Source organism: Salvelinus fontinalis, chromosome 10 (genome assembly GCF_029448725.1).
Source record: "Salvelinus fontinalis isolate EN_2023a chromosome 10, ASM2944872v1, whole genome shotgun sequence".
Classification (NCBI taxonomy): Eukaryota; Metazoa; Chordata; class Actinopteri; order Salmoniformes; family Salmonidae; genus Salvelinus; species Salvelinus fontinalis.
This window is the reverse complement of record NC_074674.1, coordinates 5,951,047-5,963,929: the sequence shown is the minus strand read 5'-3', so window position 1 is coordinate 5,963,929 and position 12,883 is coordinate 5,951,047. Positions and strand designations below refer to the sequence as shown.

At 44.0% G+C, this 12,883-nt stretch overlaps 1 pseudogene; it reads right to left on the bottom strand.

Moving 5' to 3' along the window:
* LOC129863164 (rab proteins geranylgeranyltransferase component A 2-like) overlaps positions 1-12,883 on the bottom strand; it is a 58,572-nt pseudogene that overhangs the window by 1,642 nt on the left and 44,047 nt on the right.

Sequence of the window (12,883 nt, the reverse complement as noted above, 5' to 3'; positions counted from 1 at the left end):
ATCCTTGCCAGCTCTTAATGACCCAGCCATGTGTTTTATAGTAATTCATCCCCCTTCAATCTGTAAATACTCTCAACAGAGCGGAGATCAAATTATGGCAAAACAAAGCCCTGTGAGCAGAGCGAGGAAAGACTGTGCATTCACAGGCGTAATGAGCCATCTGTTCCGTCACACCACCGCAAAACAAATGTCATCAAACCCTTGGTTCTCACCTCCCTTTCTTTCCAGGTAAACTGGGAGCTTTGTTTGTTCTGGAAGCAGGAACACCTTGCTAATGTGAGACTGTGCTGTGCCCTGCCGACAGCTGCTGTCACCACACATTGTGACAGTTGTATCTGATTTTTCCAATGGAAATTGATTCACACCTGTCGACGCCACAGAGCGTGTCATTGGAGCTTTCTCTCTGCTGCGGTTGCTTCTGTTCTGTGAATTCTCCTCTTCCACTTCGGTTGGAAACTGATCTCCAATTTCAGTGTAAAATACATTGTAAAATAAAAAATAAAAACAGAAGTTTTCCAGTAGCACATTAATGTTGTCAACCTTACTAAAAAGATAGTGACAGCAACACAAAATATGAGAGAACAGAGTTAGAATACTAAAACATATTTAAAACAGACATGGGTTTTTGATGCACAGCAGAGCTTGCAAAAAAAAACATACAGGTTGAATTGCGAGGCTATCCCTGTCCCAGTGTTTTGGGAGGGGTTCAAATTGAGGATGAGGTGTCTCATGGTTCCTGTAAGCGTTACTGTAATCCCTAAACACTCCCAAAACCATTCCAGACATATACACGAGAGAAACAAAACAGCATCAGACACTCTGGCTGAGCAAAACTCAAACTAAACCAACATCCACGACAGTGCAAAAGTACAAGGCAATGATTTCTTCAGTCACTTCACCATATATACACACATTTATCACAATGCAATGGCTTTTACAAAGAACAGGCTGCTGCAATAGATGTCATGAGTAGCAGATGGCAAAACTGGGACAAATATAAATAAAAGACACGTCAAGAAAAGGGGGCCGAACCCATTAAAACCAATCATATCCCCAAAGCAGAGCTGAAACAGCCTTCCCCCACTCTTTGGAAGCTTTACACCAACCTCAGGTGAGAGGAGCAACGCAGCGAGTAGTCTTCTACCTATATACTGCCCAGACTCCATTCATATGCTGTGCATGCCAATGTACAGACAGTAGGTATCTATCTACATATATATTATACATATATACACTACCGTTCAAAATGTTGGGCTCACTTAGAAATGTCCTTGTTTTTGAAAGAAAATCACATTTTATGTCCATTAAAAGAACATCAAATTGATCAGAAATACAGTGCAGACATTGTTAACAACTTCTTGTCAATATGGGGGCGCTGTTTCCCCATTGGAAAAAATAGTGCCCAAATTAAACTGCCTCGTACTCAATTCTTGCTCGTACAATATGCATATTATTATTACTATTGGATAGAAAACACTCTCTAGTTTCTAAAACCGTTTGAATTATGTCTGTGAGTGAAACAGAACTGGACTTAGAGCAATTTTCCTATGAGGATTTGAAAATGCTGAAATCTGCTCGCTGTTCCCAGAACAGTTTATTAATTTGCCTGTCCTTTATTGGTTGAGATGCACTGCATACGCCTTCCCCTGGGTGTCAGCGAATAGAGGGACTTGAAATGGAGTCTCTAGGCAGATCTGAAAGTTTATACATTTTTTGGAAATGAGGTGTCCCCTCTTTTGACTCTTCGCTCTGACGCAGGGAGGATCTTGGCATGTCGTGCTAGAAGCTCCTGTTTTAGCTCTTAGATATATCCGGCTCTGTTTTTATTTGATATAGGTGTTAAAGACATCATAATGTTGTTATTTTAAACCGAGTTATATCAGTTTATGTCAGTATATTGCGATTTTCGGGTATTTCATTTCCTGGCGTTCTAGGGGGTTGGGTATCTCTCTCTCTTAAGCTAATGTTTACTGCTAATTGCAACGTGGAAGAGGACGTTCTCCAACCTAGCAACGATTATTTTGGACAAAGGACACCTTTCCCAAGATTGTGATGAGAGTTCATCAAAAAGTAAGAACTATTTATGCTGATAATTCGTTGTTCTGTTGAAAAATGTCAAATAATAATTCCGCCATGAATTTCGGTGCGTCTCGCTTTAGCGCACGCTGTATGCTTGAAGTAACGTTCATTTTAAAAATGTAACCCAGCGATTGCATTAAGAACTAATTTGTCTTTCAATTGCTGTCCAACCTGTATTTTTTTAGTCAAGTTTATGAATAGTTTTCGATTAGAATAGGTGCCTCTCCAAGATGGCGCCGGACAGATTGCTTGAGGTTTTGGACACTATTCTCATTGTATAAGCACGATTTGTGCCGCTAAATATGCACATTTTCGAACAAACTCTATATGCATTGTGTAATATGATGTTATAGGACTGTCACCTGAAGAATTCTGAGAAGGTTAGTGAAAAAATTTATATATTTTGGTGGTTTATACGTTATCGCTATTTTTGCCTTGAATCAATGCTGTTGTGATGTTTGCTATTGTGGTAAGCTAATATAACGCTATATTGTGTTTTCGCTGTAAAACACTTAGAAAATCTGAAATATTGGCTGGATTCACAAGATCTGTGTCTTTCATCTGCTGTACGCTGTGTATTTTTAAGAAATGTTTTATGATGAGTAATTAGCTAATACACGATGGTCTCTGTAGTTATTCTAGTCGCTTTGGTGAGAGTTGTGATAGTGGCTGCAATGGTAAACTATGATTTATACCTGAAATATGCACATTTTTCTAACAAAACATATGCTATACAATAAATATGTTATCAGACTGTCATCTGATGAAGTTGTTTCTTGGTTAGTGGCTATTTATATCTTTATTTGGTCGAATTTGTGATAGCTACTGATGGAGTAAAAAAATGGTGGAGTAAAGAAGTGGTGTCTTTTGCTACGTGGTTAGCTAATAGATTTACATATTGTGTCTTCCCTGTAAAACATTTTAAAAATCAGAAATGATGGCTGAATTCACAAGATGTGTATCTTTCATTTGGTGTCTTGGACTTGTGATTTAATGAACATTTTATTATATGATATCCCTGTGGCTTTAGGCTAGGCTATGCTAGTCAGCTTTTTTGAAGGGAGTGCTCCCGGATCCGGGTTTGTGAGGCGTTAGAGGTTAATGTTGTAAATGACTATTGTAGCTGGAAACTGCAGATTTTGAATGGAATATCGGCATAGGCGTACAGAGGCCCATTATCAGCAACCATCACTCCTGTGTTCCAATGGCACGTTGTGTTAGCTAAGTTTATAATTTTAAAAGGCTAATTGATCATTAGAAAACCCTTTTGCAATTATGTTATCACAGCTGAAAACTGTTGTTCTGATTAAAGAAGCAATAAAACTGTCCTTCTTTAGACTAGTTGAGATCTGGAGCATCAGCATTTGTGAGTTCGATTACAGGCTCAAAATGGCCAGAAACAAAAAGAACTTTCTTCTGAAACTCGTCAGTCTATTCTTGTTCTGAGAAATGAAGGTGATTCCATGCAAGAAATTGGCAAGAAACTGAAGATCTCGTACAACGCTGTGTACTACTCCCTTCACAGAACAGCACAAACTGTCTCTAACCAGAATAGAAAGAGGAGTGGTGCACAACTGGTGCACAACTGAGCAAGAGGACATGTACATTAGAATGTCTAGTTTGAGAAACAGACGCCTCACAAGTCCTCAACTGGCAGCTTCATTAAATAGTACCCGCAAAACACCAGTCTCAGCGTCAACAGTGAAGAGGCAACTCCGGGATGCTGGCCTTCTAGGCAGAATTGCAAAGAAAAAGCCATATCTTAGACTTGCCAATAAAAAGAAAAGATTAAGACGGGCAAAAGAACACAGACACTGGATGTATATATATAAAATGTGTAACGTCCTGACCAGAGTTCTTATGTGTTTTGCTTGTTTAGTGTTGGTCAGGACGTGACCTGGGTGGGAATTCTATGTTGTGTGTCTAGTTCGTCTGTTTCTGTGTCCAGTCTAATATGGTTCTCAATCAGAGGCAGCTGTCAATCGTTGTCCCTGATTGAGAATCATATATAGATGGCTTGTTTTGTGTTGGGGATTGTGGGTGGTTGTTTCCTGTCTTTGTGTTTTGTCTGCACCAGCTAGGACTGTGACGGTTAGTTTGTTTTGTCATTTTGTATAGTGTCTTGTTTTGTGTTAATTAAATCATGGAAAATTACCACGCTGCACATTGGTCCTCAGATCCTTCTCGCCTCTCCTCGTCTGAGGAGGAGGACGACTTAGACTGCCGTTACAGAATCACCCACCAAACTCGGACCAAGCAGCGTGGGTACGGGCAGCAGCAGCGGCCCACTACACAGGAATCCTGGACATGGGAGGAAATTCTGGAGGGTAAAGGACACTGGGCTCACATTGGAGAATATCGCCGCTCTCGGGAAGAGATGGAGGCAGCGAAAGCCCAGGAGCGGTGGTATGAGGAGGCAGCACGGAAGCGTGGCTGGAAGCCCGTGAAGAAACCCCAAACATTTCTTGGGAGGGGGCTAAAGGGTAGTGTGGCGAAGGCAGGTAGGAAACCTGCGCCCACTTCCCATGCTTACCGTGGAGAGCGGGAGTACGTGCAGACACCGTGTTATGCGGAAGAGCGCACGGTGTCTCCTGTACGGGTGCATAGCCCGGTGCGGGTTATTCCACCTCCCCGCACTGGGCGGGCTAGATTGAGCATTGAGCCGAGTGCCATGAAGCCGGCTCAACATATCTGGCCTCCAGTACGTCTCCTCGGGCCGGTGTACATGGCACCAGCCTTACGCATGGTGTCCCCGATTCGCCTACACAGCCCAGTGCGGGTTATTCCACCTCCCCGCATTGGACGGGCTAGGTGGAGCATTCAACCAGGTAAGGTTGGGCGGGCTCGGTCCTCAAGGGAGCCAGTACGCCTGCACGGTCCGGTATATCCGGCGCCACCTTCCCGCCCCAGCCCAGTACCACCAGTGTCTACACCACGCACCAGGCTTCCAGTGCGTCTCCAGAGCCCTGTTCCTCCTCCACGCACTCTCCCTGTGGTGCGTGTCTCCAGCCAAGTGCCTCCAGTTCCGGCACCACGCTTTAAGCCTCCTGTGCGTCTCCAGGGCCCAAGTGCGTGCCCTCAGCCCAGTACCACCAGTGCCGGTACCACGCACCAGGCCTATAGTGCGCTTTGAGATTCCAGTGTGCCCTGTTCCTGCTCCCCGCACTAGCCTTGAGGTACGTGTTTCCAGTCCGGTACCACCAGTTCCGGCACCACGCACCAGGCCTACTGTGCGCCTCAGCAGGTCAGAGTCGGCCGTCTGCCCAACGCCGCCTGCACTGCTCGTCTGCCCAGCGCCATCTGAGCCATTTGTCTGCCCAGCGCCATCTGAGCCATCCGTCTCCCCAGCGCCATCTGAGCCATCCGTCTGCCCAGCGCCATCTGAGCCATCCGTCTGCCCAGCGCCATCTGAGCCATCCGTCTGCCCAGCGCCATCTGAGCCATCCGTCTGCCCAGCGCCATCAGAGCCGCCCGTCTGCCACGAGCCTTCAGAGCCGCCCGTCTGTCCCGAGCCTTTAGAGCCGTCCGTCAGTCAGGAGCCGCTAGAGCCGTCCGTCAGTCAGGAGACGCTATAGCCGTCCGTCAGTCAGGAGCTGCCAGAGCCGCCAGCCAGTCAGGAGCAGCCAGAGCCGCCAGCCAGTCAGGAGCTGCCAGAGCCGCCAGCCAGTCAGGAGCTGCCAGAGCTGCCACCAGTCAGGAGCTGCCAGAGCCGCCAGCCAGTCAGGAGCTGCCAGAGCCGCCAGCCAGTCAGGAGCTGCCAGAGCCGCCAGCCAGTCAGGAGCTGCCAGAGCCGCCAGCCAGTCAGGAGCTGTCAGAGCTGCCTTCCAGTCATGAGCTGCCCTACAGTCATGAGCTGCCCTACAGTCATGAGCTGCCCTACAGTCATGAGCTGCCCTACAGCCGGGAACTTGCAGGTGCCTTGGTGGAAGAGTGGGGTAACATCTCACAGAAAGAACTGGCATATCTGGTGCAGTTCATGAGGAGGAGATGCACTGCAGTACTTAATGCACCTGGTGTCCACACCAGATACTGACTGTTACTTTTGATTTGGACCCCCCTTTGGTCAGGGACACATTATTCCATTTGTGTTAGTCACCAGTTGTTGAATCTTGTTATGTTCATACAAATATTTACACATGTTAAGTTTGCTGAAAATAAACGCAGTTGACAGTGAGAGGACGTTTCTTTTTTTGCAGAGTTTTTTATGTACAATATTCAATTATGTTTCTAAACTTAGCAAAAAAAGAACGTCCTCTCACTGTCAACTGCGTTTATTTTCAGCAAACTTAACATGTGTAAATATTTGTATGAACATAACAAGATTCAACAACTGAGACATAAACTGAACAAGTTCCACAGACATGTGACAAACAGAAATTTAATAATGTGTCCCTGAACAAAGGGGGGGGATCAAAATCAAAAGTAACAGTCAGTAACTGAAACGCGTTCTCTGGAGTGATGAATCACGCTTCACCACCTGGCAGTCCGACAAACGACTCTTGAGGACGCCAGGAAAATGCTACCTGCCCGAATGCATAGTGCTAACTGTAAAGTTTGGTGGAGGAGAAATAATGGTCTGGGGCTTTTTTTCATGTTTCGGGCTAGGCCCTTAGTTCCAGTGAAGGGAAATCTTAATGCTACAGCATACAATGACACTCTAGACGATTCTGTGCTTCCAACTTTGTGGCCACAGTTTGGGGAAAGTCCTTTCCTGTTTCAGCATGACAATTCCCCCATGCACAAAGCGAGATCCATATAGAAATGGTTTGTCGAGATCGGTGTAGAAGAACTTGACTGGCCTGCACAGACCCCTGACCTCAACCCCATCGAACACCTTTTGGATGAATTGGAACCCCGACTGCAAGCCAGGCCTAATCGCCCAACATATGTGCCCACCTTACTAATGCTCTTGTGACTGAATGGAGGCGAGTCCCAGCAGCAATGTTCCAACCTCTAGTGGTTGGCCTTCCCAGAAGGCGTTGTAGTGTATATTACTGCTATACATATGCAGCTCATGTCTGCCATTGAAACAAAACCCTGAAGTACGAGACAACATGGTATCTGTGACAGTGAGCTACCAAACAATTTAATCATTAATGCAATTCATATTTTCGTGTAGAAATACTCAGCCATAATTGTTTCAATTTTGTTTTGTAAGAATATTTTAGTCAGTGTGGGAGGAGATAAAAGGAACTTCACAGATTCCTTTCAACGCAGCTTATTTGTAAGGAACTATGATTTCTGTAAATGGGGTGACTTTTGGTTTGCCGACAAGGCACACGGAAAGTGTTCCTTGACACTCTTTGATCGGCCCGTGAGTGAGACTTAAAGCAGTCAAACAAAACAAGAGAGGATGATTTGGAGCTGTCAGAAGGCTGCACGTTTTCAGAGTGTAAAACCGTCAATATATATCATTACCCTTTAAAAAGCCTGGGATCCAAAAAAAGGTACCCAAAGAAAGAGAGAGAAAAAGGTGTCAGTCTGAAATGTCAGTTTGGCATTACCAAAATGTCAAACAATTATAATAGGTGTTATTTTCCTGCCGTGGGTAGCGGAGTGATTTAGTTCAATAGGAGAGTAGCAGAGGTGTGGTACCATCAACGTGATGTCGCTTCAAAAGATCTCCCAACCTCAAAATACACTGTCCCCTACACCCCTCTGTCTGTCCACGCATACACATGCACACACCTGACCAAGTACACACACCTGACCAAGTACACACCAACACACTACTAACCAGATACACACCAACACATACCTGACCAAATACACACCAACACACTCCTGACCAGATACACACCAACACACACCTGACCAAATACACACCAACACACTACTGACCAGATACACACCAACACACACCTGACCAAATGTACACCAACACACTACTGACCAAATACACACTCCTGACCAGATACACACTACTGACCAGATACACACCAACACACTACTGACCAAATACACACCAACACACACCTGACCAAATACACACCAACACACGACTGACCAGATACACACTACTGACCAGATACACACCAACACACACCTGACCAAATACACACCAACACACTACTGACCAAATACACTGCTAACCAGATACACACTCCTGACCAGATACACACTACTGACCAGATACACACCAACACACTACTGACCAAATACACACCAACACACTACTGACCAGAGACAATTACATTTACATTTAAGTCATTTAGCAGATGCTCTTATCCAGAGCGATTTACAAATTGGTGCATTCACCTTATGATATCCAGTGGAACAGCCACTTTACAATAGTGCATCTAAATCTTTTAAGGGAGGGGGGGGGGGGGGGTCAGAAGGATTGCTTTATCCTATCCTAGGTATTCCTTAAAGAGGTGGGGTTTCAGGTGTCTCCGGAAGGTGGTGGTTGACTCCGCTGTCCTGGCGTCGTGAGGGAGTTTGTTCCACCATTGGGGTGCCATATACACACCAACACACTACTAACCAGATACACACCAACACACACCTGACCAAATACACACCAACACACTGCTGACCAAATACACACCAACACACTACTGACCAGATACACACCAACACACTACTGACCAGATACACACCAACACACTACTGACCAGATACACACCAACACACTACTGACCAAATACACACCAACACACTACTAACCAAATGTACACCAACACACTACTGACCAGATACACACCAACACACTACTGACCAAATGTACACCAACACACTACTGACCAAATACACACCAACACACTACTGACCAAATACACACCAACACACACCTGACCAAATGTACACCAACACACTACTGACCAGATACACACTACTGACCAAGTACACACTACTGACCAAATACACACCAACACACACCTGACCAAATACACACCAACACACTACTGACCAGATACTAACCAACACACTCCTGACCAAATACACACCAACACACTACTGACCAAATACACACCAACACACTACTGACCAAATACACACCAACACACTACTGACCAAATACACACCAACACACACCTGACCAAATACACACCTTGTTAGAAATCATTGCCTGGTTTTTCACTCACACACGCGCACACACACACATGCACAGCCCCATCACAGATGTGAGAAACGTCAGATTAGCATTGATCTGTGCCTTCTAGCTCCACAACCCCAAATATCAGCCAGCTCTCTTTGCAGAATGAGGTAGTCACCTGGAATGCCTTTCAATTAACAGGTGTGCCTTTTAAAACTTAATTTGTGGAATTTCTTTCCTTCTTAATGCATTTGAGCCAATCAGTTATGTTGTGACAAGGTAGGGGTGGTATACAGAAGATAGCCCTATTTGGTAAAAGACCAAGTCCATATAATGCCAAGAGCAGCTCAAATAAGCAAAGAGAAACGACAGTCCATCATTACTTTAAGACATGAAGGTCAGTCAATACGGAACATTTCAAGAACTTTGAAGATTTCTTTAAGTGCAGTCTCAAAAACCATCAAGCGCTCTCATGAGGACCGCCACAGGAATGGAAGACCCAGAGTTACCTCTGCTGCAGAAAATAAGTTAATTAGAGTTACCAGCCTCAGAAATTGCAGCCCAAATAAATGCTTCACAGAGTTCACAAAGTCTCAACATTAACTGTTCAGAGACAGTGTGAATCAGGCCTATATGGTCAAATTTCTGCAAAGAAACCACTACTAAAGGACACCAAAAAGAAGAAAAGACTTGCTTGGGCCAAGAAACACGAGAAATGGACATTAGACCGATGGTCTGGAGTCCAAATTGGAGATTTTTGGTTCCAACCGACGTGCCTTTGTGAGACGTGAGGTGGGTGAATGGATGATCTCCGCATGTGTATTTCCCACCGTAAAGCATGGAGGAGGAGGTGTGATGGTGTTTTGTTGGTGACATTGTCTGTGATTTATTTAGAATTCAAGGCACACGTAACCATCATGGCTACCACAGCACTCTGCAGCGATACACCATCCCATCTGGTTTGGGCTTAGTGGGACTATCATTTATTTCTCAACAGGACAATGACCCAACACACCTCGATGCTGTGTAAGGGTTATTTGACCAAGAAGGAGAGTGATAGAGTGCTGCATCAGATGACCTGGTCTCCACAATCCCTGACCTCAATCCAATTGAGATGGTTTGGGATGAGTCAGACCGCAGGGTGAAGGAAAAGCAGAAAAGTTCTCAGCTTATGTGGGAACTCCTTCAAGAATGTTGGAAAAGCATTCCAGGGGAATATGGTTGAGAGAATGCCAAAAGTGTGCAAAGCTGTCATCAAGGCAAAGAGTGGCTATTTGAAGAATCTCAAATATAAAATATATTTTGATTTGTTTAACTTCTCTAGGGTAGGGGCATTCGGAATGTTGGATGAAAAGCATGCCCAAATTAAACGTCCTGCTTCTCGGGCCCAGAAGATATGATATGCATATAAATGGTAGATTTGGATAGAAAACACTCTAAAGTTTCCAAAACTGTTAAAATAGTGTCTGTGAGTATAACAGAACTGATTTGGCAGGCGAAAACCTGAGAAAAATCCATTCGTGAAGTATTTATTTTTGTTGGTTTTGTAGTTTTCTATTCAATGCCATTACAGTATCCATTGACTTAGGACTCAAATTGCAGTTCCTATGCCTTCCACTAGATGTCAACAGTGTTTAGAAATTGTTTCAGGCTTGTATTCTGAAAAATGAGGAAGTAAGAGCAGTCTGAATGAGTGGACCCTAAAGTGTCACAGAGCTTTTTCATGCGCACGACCTAGAGAGTGCCTTTCTTGTTTACCTTTAATATTGCCAACGTTATTGTCCGGTTGAAATATTATCGATTATTTAGGCTAAAAACAACCTGAGGATTGAATATAAACATTGTTTGATGTTTCTATGAACTTTACGGATACAATTTGGATTTTTTGTCTGCCTGTTTTGACTGCGTTTGAGCCTGTGGATTACTGAAGAAAACGCGCAAACAAAATTGAGGTTTTACGATATAAAGAGACTTTATCGAACAAAAGGAACATTTATTGAGTAAATGAATGTCTGCTGAGTGCAACCATATGAAGATCATCAAAGTTAAGGGATTAATTGTATCTCTATTTCTGACTTGTGTAACTGTTCTACCTGGCGGGGTACTGTTTGTAATGATTTGTCTAGTAGGCTATGTTCTTAAATAATCGTAAGGTATGCTTTCGCCGTAAAGCATTTTTTAAATCTGACACCGTGGTTGGATTCACTAGAAGTTAATCTTTAAACCTATGTTAAATATGTTTTGTTTTCTGAATTTTTATAATGAGTATTTCTGTATTTGAATTCGGCGCCCAGCAGTTTCACTGGCTGTTGAAGAGGTGGGAGGCTAACGTCTCACGTACCCAAGAGAGGTTAACACTTTTTTGGTTACAACATGATTCCATATGTGTTTTTTCATAGTTTTGATGACTTCACTATTATTATTCAATGTAGAAAATAGTAAAAATAAAGAAAAACCCTTGAATGAGTAGGTGTTCTAAAACTTTTGACCGGTAGTGTATATGTGGACCTTCCACTGACTGCTCCAGGCCCTAACGCCCAGCACCCTCAACCCCTCCAGAGCCTCTGCTGAGCCCCCCTGTCCCTTTCCAATCCCCCACCACATCTCCTACCTAGTGGATGAATGAAGAGCCTTCAGCCAGTCAGCCAGGTGACTTTGTCTCTCTGACCTGTTCTGGCCCACTGCTCTCCTTATCTAGTGATTCATCCTCAATAACTCTCACAGTATTTGTCCTGACATTTTAATTAAAATACTACTACCCCCTTCCTGTGATAAAAAGGGTGGCGTCACAGAGCACGGCCCCACACTACACTGCGCTGGCCTACTACCTGACCACCTCGCCTACCAACACACCCACACGCACGCACACACACACACACACACACACACACACACACACACACACACACACACACACACACACACACAGAGTAACCGAGATGGGGTAAAAGAAAGAAAAGGGGAACAGAAAGAGTTGTGGTGGGGGAAAGAGATATGTCAGAGAAAGATGGAGAGAGACGATGAGACAGAAAAAGAGTTGTGGTGGGGGAAAGAGAAAGAGGAGAAAATGAGAGGGATCTGAATCATGTCTGTCACTTTCATGATGACGTCTCACAGCTGGAAAGAAACAGTAGTAAAACAATGAAATGGCTTCAAGAGGCGATTGTGGACCTCTGTGTTAGTTTGGGTCAGAATGGAGCTGCCTCTGGCTTGAGAAAAGCCTTAACCTGCCAAAGAGATCCCTGCCTCAGTAAAACAATTGACTATTCCAATATATTAGATATAGCTGCATGTAGACATTAAAGGTTTCAAATCCAAAATAGCAAAACACATTCAATATGGCAAAATTTATGGGTTCTAGAAGCAAATCCCCATGAGGTGATGGAAACATACATTTTGAGTGCAGGCTAAATGAGATCCTGGAGCTAATCAAACGTTACAGATTTCCATATAATGTCTTGCTAAAGAAATATTTTGTCTCATTGGAACCAAATTCCTTGTATGGATGTGGCATGTGGACTTTTACCCCTCTGTTCTGTAGTTGAAATGAAATTGGTCCAAAACCTAGGGGGAAAAAATGACAACGTTGACCAAAACAATGCATCGTTACAACAAGGAATGAACCCTTAAGGATACAGCTAGGTCTATAAAAACATCTCCACAGAGACATGTTGAAACAGTATTTCCATCAGTTCTTGTAATAAGGAAGTTCCATCTGAGGTCATGTGCTAACTTACTATCAAGGAACCAAGCAGAGCCTGACAGAAG